The following is a 12,256-nucleotide window of genomic DNA, read 5'->3' as shown; positions in this document are numbered from 1 at the left end:
GTGACAGCTGGCAGGCTTCGTGGCTGCAGCAGGGCCTAACAGGCCTGCAGTTTTCACCCTGTGCGCCCCAAGACAGACATAGTCCCACAAGCACCCATGTCAGGAGTTTTGCTTGTCAGCAGCTAGAGGTGCAGGGCCCCAGAATCCAGAAGCCCCTACACCTATCTCCTTGATAGCTGGCAGGTTTCGTGGCCTCAGTAGCAACTAGCATGCCTGCAGTTTTCACCCTCCTGTGCCTTAACACACACACACACAGTGTCATCCATGTCATGAGTTTTGCTTGTCTGCATCTTGAGGTGCAGTTTCCCTGAAACCCCTGCACCTATCTCCTTGAAATGTGGCAGGCGTCATGTCCTCAGAAGGGGCTACCATTCCTGCAAGTTTCATCCAAATCAGGCCAGAAATGACAAAGTAATAGGCTGTTTTGAGCTTCCCCATTATAGCCTATGGGCAAAACGTTGAAACAGCAAAACTGTTTCAACGAAATGAAATGGAACAGTGGTTCTGAATCTAAACAAAATTCAAAATGAAGCGCTGCTCCGTTGAAACAGCGAAACACAAGTCGAAATGGAATGGTGCCATTTTGCACAGCCCTAGCGCGTGCCCCTGCTCCCCTGTACTTCTCCAGAGGGCATTCATATTTTGCAGCAGCTGGCTCTACTCTGCCCCAAGCAGATGCTGATACTAATATTTGCTTGTTGAATTGGTGACATTTTCTTCCAAGTGGTGAATAGTGGCAGGAGGCAAATGATTAAAAGCAGGAGTGGCCAAGAAGTTCCTTGGAGGATTATTCAGTGTATATTAACAGTGGCTGAACTGCAGTATTGGATGGTGAGGCAGGTCTTCTACATGGTCAGAACCAAATCTACACATTTAATGGAGTTTCTCATTATGCTATATATTCCTAATATTTTCCATGTCCGTGAATGTGGGCCTGAATCAAAAACCTTTTAGAAGTCAGTCTATATTACGCTGAGAGTATTTTTCTTCATTTGGCAGTCTTCATGACCAGCTTGTCAGTTAGAAATTGCTCTTTGGTACTACTTTTATTTTATTTTATTTCCTTCTTTTATGTTCCTATTATGAGTCATAATAGATCTGATCTAGTATGATTGATGTTAATAATCTCCTCATGGGTAGGAGAAGTGATTGATCAGTAGCTGAAAACTATTTCATGATCCATGCTTTTATTTTTCATAATTAGCATAATTGTGGCATGCTTCATCCATTCAGTGATTTCTCCTAGAGGTACTATGCTAATTTCAGATGCAGTGATATAAAGTGGTTAAGTCAAAATCTATGGGTCCACAGATTCTAGAATCCAATTATTTGTTTTCTTGAATGATATCTTGAACATTTTTGTTGAGCCACTTTTTTCCCATTTATGAACCTTTTTTCCATCAACTATAATCGACATAGCGCCATTATACTCTGGATACAGTAGTCTAGCTGGCTATGAGTGCTGCCAGAATACATCTGTGAGGCAGTAATAAGATGGTGATGAGGCCTTGGATGAAACGGAATGAACAGGATATTATGAAGAAAGAATATACTAGATTTCGACATAGATTGGATGGGAAGACATAGACATCCAAGTTGAAGATGCCCTAATTTTTTGCTTGAGGGAAGGGTAGGATGATAGTGCTCACACTAATTGAGCAAGGAATTAGCCTATAATAAAGTTACAGATTTATTAGTTATTCATTGTCACCATACATATAGGAGTTGAATTTGTGAGAAATTATGAATGTTCTCCTGGGGTTAGGGAGAACATTAAAGAATCAAAGTACAGAGACTTGTGGATCCCCCTTTTCTCCTCCCATCTCCCCCACCCTAAGGAAGTTCGAAAAGAAGGAGGATTTCTGAAGGCCAATTGAGAGGAACAATAGTAGGGTAAGGGGAGAACCTAGCAATGACAGAGTCATAGAAACCAGGGGAAGACAAGTTTTCAAAGAAGATCATGTTTGATAGTATCAAAGATGAATGATGGGCCAAGAAAGGTGAAGGGACGGAGTACTGGTTCTTAGCTTTGGCTAGGAAGAAGTCTTAAGAGACTTTGGCAAGCACGGTTTCATCAGAGTGTAAGAGAAACTGGAGTGGAAAGGGTCTAGAATGGAACTGAAGGAGAGGAATTCCCAATAATGATTTTAAATGGTATATTCAGTGAATTCAGAGATGAAACAGAGAAGTGAAATGGGGCAGTAGCTGGAGAGGCAAAGGGATCAATAATTATATTCTTTAAGATGGCAGAAACTAAGATATGTTTGTAATATCAGAGGAAAAATGCAGGAGTGTGAGGGGCCCTCCATGTGCTCAGTGGTAAAACCCGGGTTCACTTCTGGATCCACCAGGGAGTGCACAGGGGGTCCCCCTTTCATCTCCCCGGCTCGGCGATCAGCCGGGGGGGGGGGACCCTCCATGTCCCACCCCGAGACCCAGGAGGCACCAGTTGCTGAGCCAGGGGGTTTGTTGTGGGGCCCCCCACGCACTCCCCAGCAGACCCGGAAGTGGACTGGAAGTGCTTGGACCCAGCTCCATGGACCCCAGCTTTGCAGCATTCACGAGCTGTCTGTGACCTAGAGATACGTAAAAAAAACATTTAAAACTGTCTATGTCCAAATCTCCGAATCTTTCTGAATCAATTCAAAGGGTTCTGATTCAATTTGGAGAGATTAAAGGGTCCTCTGATTTGATTCAGATCAAATTGAATCAGGGACTGAAGCTTTGCACAGCCCTAATGATCAGGGTATCTGATGGAGTTACTGAAGAAATGGAAGATTAGAGGAGGAGAGCAAATGAGGATCAAAAGAGTTAAGTGTGAAGGACAGGGCATCATAGAGCGAAACCATCATATCAATGTAAAAAAGGAAGAGCTGGCAAGTCAGAGAGGGCTCAGAAGAGATGTGAACTTGTAAAGTCATCAGTTCTGTTACAATGGGTTGTGGTAAGGCTGAGGGAAAACTGAATGATCTGGCATGATAGATAATTCTGAAAAAGACCAAGTGACTGTCGGAAACTGGAGTCACAGCAACCGAGGAATATCTATGTATTTTAGAAGCTTTACCTTTGTGACTAAGGACTTCTCTTACGGAAAAAATTGCAGGACTGGGACATATCTTTTGTGGTTTATATTGTGTTTCATCTGAGGATTTTAACCCGCTACTACAAACTTAAGGGTCATAGACTACAAATATATCTGTGAATTAGCAATTACCTCTACTTAAGTTTCACTTATATTTCCAAAGCCCAGCCTTGCATCAGGGTGGTAAGAACCTGTTGTGCCCCAGTGGAAATATATTGGGTGGGAAACTCACCATTCACAGTCATTCTTGAACCTCTCTGAAATACAGAAAGAAACATGCTTTCTGGACCACCTTTTAGACTAGAGTTCTTTATTGCCCTTTCTGAGGTGAACTAGCTCTGTTCACCAGTGTGGCCAGTAGGGAACCCAGGGTAGGCCGTAAAATGTGCTGAAGACTCAGATTAAATTAGCCCCCACTGAGCTACATGATACTGTGGTTAAAGTGCTACTAGTACCCAAGTTAGATAGCTTAATACTAATGCAGGCATGGTGAAATGCACTCTCATAGTGGAGTTGGAGCCCTCTTGGCAATCACTGCTTTACTGAAAACAAAGTTGTAGGGACAGTGAAGATGCTCAAGGGGCAAAGGGTCAGCATGGATTCCCCACAAAAATGCCTTGCCCTCATGCAAACTCCTGCCCATCCTAAAGTGTTTCCACTGGTTTATTAACTAACTCAATGGAATTATTCCTCTCCTGTATGAGAAAGGATCAGGGAGAAATATCTTTGAAGTTAACCAGTTAGTTTCCCCTTGCAGGAGGCCACACTTATAATCAACATCTTTTTTTCTGTTTTCAATCTCTTAAAAGTGGCCTTTCTGTTACTGCAAGTGTTCAATTATTGCCATGAACATCAAGTAGGTTTGTAATGAACATTCACAGCAATTTGCCAGATGCAAAGATGTCTTGAATAATACAATTAAGCTTAAATTTAGATTCACAAATTCTTTCTTACATTAAAACTTTATAGGAAGAGTAGAGAAAACATGCTTTAATAATAAACACATAATTAAAAACACTCAAGGTGCATGTACACATTTTATTAGTGATTAAATGCAATAATATGTTGCAATTTATTTATGTAGGCTGATTCAGCATCATGTTATGTACCAGTTACACAGACATGTGCCACGGGCTTAGTCGTAAAAGTGTGGAATGCACTACTAACAAGTGTAACTGTTTTTTTTTAACGGGTCACAAAACTCCTCTTCTTCAAAATGGAAAACCACATATCATCCTTCACAAAGGGCTCAGTCCAAAAACAAGTTGAAATAAAGACAATCCTTAGAGAAACAGCCCTAGATCCCACCCCCAAATGGGAAAAGAAGACGAGAAAAATGGCTCCTTCCTTACAAATAAACTGCTGCTTGTAACAGAGCCTAGCTACTATGATGACATCAAAATTACATTATTTATGAAATAAGAATTAGAAGTGTAGGAGTCTAAGACAATATGTTTAGGCACCTACCAAAATTGCCATTTTGTGATTTTCATGGAAACTGTGAAATCGGTATGTCCCCTGTGAAAAAGCCTGTTCCCTGAGAAAAAGTGCAGGAAAACCACGAAAAAGCAGGAAACAGCCAGTGCGTGAGTGGGGGAAAAGAGGCAGCTGAAAACAGCAGGAAGCCCTTGTGTCCTGGAGCATGGAGGGAGATAGAGGGGAGGAGAGGAAGCAAATCAGAGGCTAAGCCCCTGACATGGGGTCAGCCAGGGAAGCTGGGGGCAGGTTTTGGCACTCGCTTTTAAAACGCCTGCAGGCAAGCTCCTGCAGCATGCCTGCTTGCTCCTGTCTGAGAAAGAAAGAGCAGACACGATCACCAAGAAGACTTCTATGATCATCAAATACGTTTCTGCTATGGACCATATCCTGCAGGGACCTTGCACGTAAACGGAGGCAGACTCTTTTGTACCTCCTGCAGTGTAACTCTGGATGTGTCCAGGAAAGCCATCGTCAATTGTCACTTGGAGTCCAAGGTATGCATGAAAGAAAGGCTGCTGCATGGGCTGAAGGTCAGATCAGGAAGCAAGAAACCATGTCCTCCCTGTTTAAATGGACCATGAAAGCAACTTAAGAGGCAAAAACAAAATAAGAGGCAGCATTTTCCCCTGTGGAGGCTTTTGTGACAGCCAACATCCCACTGGAGAAACATGATAACCCCAAGTTAAAGGACTACCTGAAACAAAATCTGCCCACTGTTGGCAATTTTCTGCGTGCCAGCAAGCTTCATCAGGACTATCTCCCTGCAGTGAGTTCTTCACATGTAGAGTCCACAAAGGCTGCCTAGGCACAGTATCATTCCTTTTCTGTTGTGGCTAATGAAACTACTGACCCTTAGGAGAACTATGTGATGCATATTTTATTTATACGAGGGAACTGGACTGACTGGGGCCTGCCTGTGTTTCAAACTAAGCTAGTCCACCTCCCCTCTGTCAATTTTTCCACCTTGTCCCAAGCAGTCATGAAGGTAATTGTCAGCTGTGGTGAAGACTTCAACAAGATCTCAGCATTCCTGTCTGACAATGCCATACATATGTAGGGAGGTCCCAGACAATTGGAAAAGGTCAAATATAAAGCATTTATACACGTGCTCTGGGAGGGGGAGGAGGAGTGTGTGTGGGGGTGCTTTAATTAGTGCAGCTCCGAGAGCCACACCAATTAAAGCGCCCAGAACATCATGTGTATCAGCTTCCCCGTGCTGAAAAATGGCAGTTTTAGTTAAAGTGCCCCACCACCGTTTTTCAGTGCAGGGATGCTGTTACACATGACACTGGAGTCTGTTGGAGTGCAGTAACTACTACACTTCAGTACAGTTGATTGAGTCAGGTCTGACATGCTGTAATTACCCATAGTGCCCATCTTTAAGAAAGGGAAGAAGGAGGATACAGGGAACTACAGACCAGTCAGCCTCACCTCAGTCCTTGGAAAAATCATGGATCAAGTCCTCAAAGAATCCATTTCTAAGTACTTGGAGAAGGGGATTAGGAATAGTCAGCATGGATTCACCAAGGGCAAGTCATGCCTGACCAACCTGATTACCTTCTGTGATGAGATAATTGGCTCTGTGGATGAGGGGAAAGCAGTGGACATAATATACCTTGACTTTAGCAAGGCTTTTGATACAATCTCCCACAGTATTCTTGCAAGCAAGCTGAGGAAGTATGGGTTGGATGAATGGACTATAAGATGAATAGAAAGCTGGCTGGAATGGGAGGCTCAACAGGTAGTAATGAATGGCTCCATGTCTAGCTGGCAGCTGGTATCAAGTGGAGTGCCCCAGAGATTGGTCCTGGGGCTGCTTTTGTTCAATATCTTCATTAATGATCTGGAAGTTGGGATGGACTGCATCCTCAGCAAGTTCACAGATAACATGGATAAGCTGTGGAATATAGTAGACACTCTGGAGGATAGGGCTAGGATTCAGAGTGACCTAGATAAATTGGAAGGTTGGGCCAAAAGAAATCTCATGAGCTCAACAAGGACAAGTGGAAAGTCCTGCACTTAGGACGAAAAAGTCCCAGGTACCACTACAGCCTGAGGACTGACTGGCTAAGCAGCAGCTCTGAAAAAAGGCCCTGGGGGGTTACAGTGAACAATAAGCCTTGTTGCAAAGAAGGCTAATGGCATACTGGGCTGCATTAGTAGGAGCATTGCCAGCAGATAGAGGGAAGTAATTATTCACTTCTATTCTGCACTGTTGAAGCCACATCTGGAGTACTTTGTCCAGTTTTGGGACCCCCCACTATAGAAAAGATGTGGACAAGTTGGAGAGAATCCAGTGGAGGGCAATGAAAATGGTTAGAGGGCTGGGGCACATGACGTCTGGGGAGAGACTGAGGGAACTGGGCTCATCTAGTCTGGAGAAGAGACGACAGAGAGGATTTAATAACAGCCTTCACCTGAAGCATGGTTACAAAGAGGATGGAGCTAGACTGTTCTCAGTGGTGGCAGATGACAAAACAAGAAGCAATGGTTTCAAGTTGCAGCATGGAAGATTTCAGTTGGATATTGGGGAAAACTTTCTCACTAGGAGGGTTGTGAAGCACTGGAACGGGTTACCTAGAGAGGCTGTAGAATCTCCATCCTTGGAGGTATTTAAGTCCTGGCTGGACTGATTTAGTTGGGGATGGTCCTGCTTTGAGCAGGGAGTTGGACTAGACAACCTCCTGAGGTCCCTTCCAAACGTAATTTTCTATGATTCTGTGATTCTGTGTGCAAGGCCTTCTCCTATGTGCCCCAAGGAATGCTGCCCAATGCTGTTCGTGTCACTTGCAATGCACACATTCTGTCCCTAGTAAGTAACATTTGGTGCACACAGTTTTTTGAGGTGGATAGCCTTCAAGAAAACCTTCAAACACTGTCCAGGTCATAAGGTCCAGTACAGGTAGGCCATCACCAGTCAAAATGAGGACTCATGTGCCACTGTGCTGCTGCCACCAGAGTCTGTGCTCACTCAGTGGAATTCCTGGTTCACCATAGTCTGTTACCACACTGAGCACATGCAGCACTATCAGCAGATTGTGAGTGAGGGTGCAGGGAGGCTACTCCAATGCACTTGTAATTATGTGTGTCAGAGCAGACTAATTAGCATGCTCCAGCAGCCTCTGCATCTTGTCTATCAGAGTCCCCACATTTCAAAATGGTGGTGGGGGTGCTTTAACTAAAGCTTGTTTGATGAGCTGTAGTTAAAGAGTCCCTGTTGCCATTTTGAAGCATAGGGATGCCAATACATAAGACACTGCAGGCACTTTAATTAGAACACCTCCCTCCCCACCTTTGGAGAAACTGTAAAAATGCCCTGGAAATCACACCTAGCACACCGTGCATGCTTAAGCTTCGCAAGCTTCTGGAGTGAGGTGACATTCAAGAACAAGTGACATTTGTGGCTGACAATGCCACCCAGAGCTCCTGACCTGGTTTGAAGCCTGGGAGCCTGTGATCCACCACAGACACAACAAGGTGATGGACTTGATAAGCTGAGTCAAAGACAGGGCATCAAAAGAATTGTCAAGTTGCCTTCATGAAAACCAACACAGTAGGGAGTTCTTCTAGGCAATAGCTGTGAAGTTGAACCGTTACTACAGATATGACCCATCACTGCCACCATGGTTCAGATAGCTGCTGTCCCCTTCCTTAGTGCTGTTCACATTTTGGACCCCAACCAGGTGTCTCGGCTGAGTTGTGACCCTCAGTTGCTGAAAGCAATTCCATGATGGGAGAAAGAGCATGACAATGAACATGCTGCCTACATGAACTTTGTCAAAGAGTGCCAGATGTCTGTGTCGGTGCCTGTGTTGTGGGACTCTGGGACTGGTTTCCACAGTTTTATGCCCTGGCAGGATGCTGCCTCATCATTCCAATGAACTAGGTGGATGCTGAGCATGCAATCTCAGTGTATTCACCCCACAGAGGAAGAGAATGCCTCCAGCCACTGTGGCTGGGTGCACCATGCTTGCATTTAATACATAGCCTGAACTGCCTGTCTTAAAGTTAACGTTCAGTTTCAGGAAAGTCCTTTTTATAATGTCCTTTAATATAGTGTATATAGTTGGTATTAGTTACAATTCATGCTGTGTACAGTACAGCTTTGTTTTCATAAGCTATTTCAGGTTAGAGTTTGATTTAAGTGCTTAGATGGTATTATTTAATAAAGTGTATATAGTTGGTATTACTTGCAATTCATGGTCTCCATTGATTTATTTTAATAGGATATTTCACTTTACATATTAATTAGGTGCTTAGACTGTTTAATAATAATGCAGCAATTAATGGCTTCCCTGAGCTTTCCTGCCATGGAAAGCCATTAAGCGCTTCCTAAACTGCTTGATAATGTGGCAATTAATGGCTTTCCATCAGAGGATCAAGCCTGGGAAAGCCATTAAAACACATTCTAGACTGCTTGCTAACATGGCAATCCCCTGATCAAGCCCAGGGAAGGCATTAATTGACTCGTTATCAAGCAGTCTAGGACCCGGTTAATGGCTACCCTGGGCTTGATCCCCTGATCAAACCCAGTAAAGCCATTAACTGCATCCTAACCTGCTTAATAGCATGGAAGTTAATGGCTTCCATAGGCTTAATCCCCTGATAAAGCCTGGGGAAACCATTAATTGCCCTGTTAATAAGCAAGCCCCAGTTTAGGGCCATCTGTCAGTCTTCAGGGAGGAGAGGGACTTTCAGTGCCCCTCAGCCAATCAGAGGCATGAGGGTTTACTGAGCTCTACCATGAAAATGGTGCCAGGACTGTGAAATTGGGAGGCAGCTGCCCTGAATTAGGTAGGTACCTAAATATGGAGTAAGAGCTTCAGCTGGTGCAAATCTGCACAACTCCACCCAAGTCAAGTTTTCCACAGGTCTAGCAGCACAAATGGACTACATACCTGCCTTAAATTGTCACCTGGAGATTTTCTCACTACCCCTGGAACTTATAATTTTTACCTGAATCTAAGACCATGATTTTGAATTTAAGATGACCCCCCTAATAATTAGATTTTATAAATGAAAAATTATGTTTGCTATACTTTTCCTTTTATAGACACTAATTATTGGAGGGCCATCTTAACTTTGTTGTCCTCATCACTGTGTTGGGAAAAGCAGTGACAGGGGGCAAGCAGCCTGACCCACACACCTTTCCCTACCCCCCCATCTGCCCCCCTACCATTTTCCTCCCAAGTGGCTGCACCTACCAGTGCCTTCTCCCCGCATATCCCCCACTTCCCTCTGTCATGTGTCTTCTTTACCAGTACACAAGTCATCTTCAGCCATGCTGGCCCCAGCTAGGTAGTAGCAGCGGTGACAGCCTGAGCCCCAGCTCCAGCCCTGCCAAGGGGCTGGTGGCAGCTGCAGCTCTGTCTCTCGGCCTGGGCCTGGATCAGGGCTGGATATGTAGCAGCTCCAGGCTGGTACTCTAATCTAAGATAAAATGTTTCTTTCCCCCAGATTGGATGGGGGAAAATAAAGACCTTCATTCTGGACTTGAGCAAATATAGTATATATGTAATTAAGTCAGTGGCAAAATAGCAAAATGATAGTAGCCTGTTCCAAAAATCCCAAGACAGGAGTCTGTTTAGTCTGTCATTGGCATTATTTTGAAGAATGCTATGGTTCATGAAGTTCTTAACTCTTTTGATTCCCTGGGACTATTTAGTTGCAACTGAGAGATACCTTGGAGTATGTTAACTGTTACATTTCATATAAGATTATGAGTTAGCAGCGGACAAATTACTGTCAACTCTGGCTAATCTAGCCTGTATATGCATATCTGTATGGTACCCGCCATCACTGTACCTAACAACATGTAAGTGTGAGATCTCTAGAAATACCAGTAGAAAAGCAGGACCTTTGTTTGGAGCATTTCAGCTAAAATGTCACCAGTACCCAAATGTTAAAGGTATCTTCTAATTTTGGAAACCATGGGGTGGATTTTCAAAACTAGACAAACAAAAATCCAGAAGTCAATGGTATCAGAGACCATACAGCATCTCTGGCCTAAAGCTACAGAATTCAGGTACTCAGAAATCAAGGGCAACCAAAATTAGAAGTCATTTTCAGAAGTAGTTCAGAGTAGGAAAGTTGCCAAAGAGGCAGAAATGCTACCTTACAATTTGTTATCAAAGTTACTCCCATGGATATTATAAACCTTGATCCCATTTTTGTTCTTTTTTTAAAAATCATGCTCAAAAAGTCCTCTTTGTGATTCTAATTATAGCACTTTCCATACTCAGTAGTTGGTGGTATTTAGCTTTTACTTGGCCTGCTTATTGGCTTTTGGGGGAAGGAACGTTGAATCAACAGGTGTACTTGTTACATGACAGATAGACCTGTCATCAGAAATCAAAATTTCTGTTCTCTAGAAATGCAAATATTTTGAAATTCTCCCTTTATCCTAAATTGGGACAAAAGTTAAAATAGAAAAATGTAAAAATGTCTTATTTTGCTTTGGTATGACTTTAATCTGTGTTCCACTGAGCTGCTACACCGTTTCTTGGAAGTGGTCATTTGAGTACCCTATATCCCATTTTCTTCTATATGTTTACTTCCAAGATGTCCCTTGAATGCCCTATGATCACAGAACTTTCATATTCAATCAGAGGGCAATTGTAGTGCATCATGAAGTTTTAAACCCAAAGTTTCCAATTGTCTGTAAATTTACAGATAGCCAGTAAAAAAAATCAGGCTAAAAATGGCATAAAATCTGTAAAAACTTTGGGCCAGCTGTAAAAATTTTAAGCAGCCAGAGCTGATTGAAGATTTGTGGTGGGATAGCAGCTGGACACAGTGTGGAAGCACAAATGAAGCACAGCATTGCCACCTGGTGCCTAAGCTGAACTGCAGTACCTGGGAGGGAGCTTTTCACAGGGCTTTGTAGACTCCTCCCCCAAGCCATGTGCTACTGCTGCCAATTTTTTCAGCTGCCTATAACACTGCTGCGTAACAGGTAAGCTTCTTTGTGGGTAAAGTTTGGAGGTAGGCTGTAGATGGCAGCATGCTGCAGGGTGCAGTGGGGGTCACTAGGGTGTAAACTGGATTGTCAATGCAAGATTTTTTTTACTGCAACCTTTTTGCAGATCAACACTTTTTTAAAACTAAATTTGAATTCAGCTCTACTAAATGGGGCCTAGTTACAGGGTACAGCCTGGCAGAAGAGCTACATTTGCATGTAAAATGTATACCAGTAAAAATGTTTGGTTGTCAGTAAAAAGTTTGAAGATTTTCAGTAAACAGAAAATTCTTGGATTGGCAACCCTGTGTAGTCTACCCAGAGAGTTTGGACCACAGGAGACAATAAGGCACAAACTATAACTTATCTAAATGATTACCACAGTTCAGAAATTAGAAATTAATTAAAAAATGACTTGAAACAAAACATGGGACTGGAAGAGATTTTCTGTTTCTATGAATATAGTCTCTTACTGTTGCAAGCAATCACTTTATATAATCTTGTTCATAAATTTATGAGGCTCCAATTTACTTAGACAAACCAAATATTTAGATTCTGGTTGACTCAACCTGTAATAAAAAAAAAAGTTTGGATTTTCCTAATAGAATAAAATGGAGAAAGTAAAAAAGTCAAAATCTAAGTGTTGTGGCAAAAAAATCAATTTGGCAGAAGTTGCATTTTCTGTAGAATATCAACTCATGGAAAATTCTTGCCTGGTTTTAATACCAAGTATTTTA

Source organism: Gavialis gangeticus, unplaced genomic scaffold (genome assembly GCF_001723915.1).
Source record: "Gavialis gangeticus isolate Ggan-Ray unplaced genomic scaffold, GavGan_comp1, whole genome shotgun sequence".
Lineage (NCBI taxonomy): Eukaryota > Metazoa > Chordata > Crocodylia > Gavialidae > Gavialis > Gavialis gangeticus.
Note: the sequence above shows the minus strand (reverse complement) of the source record.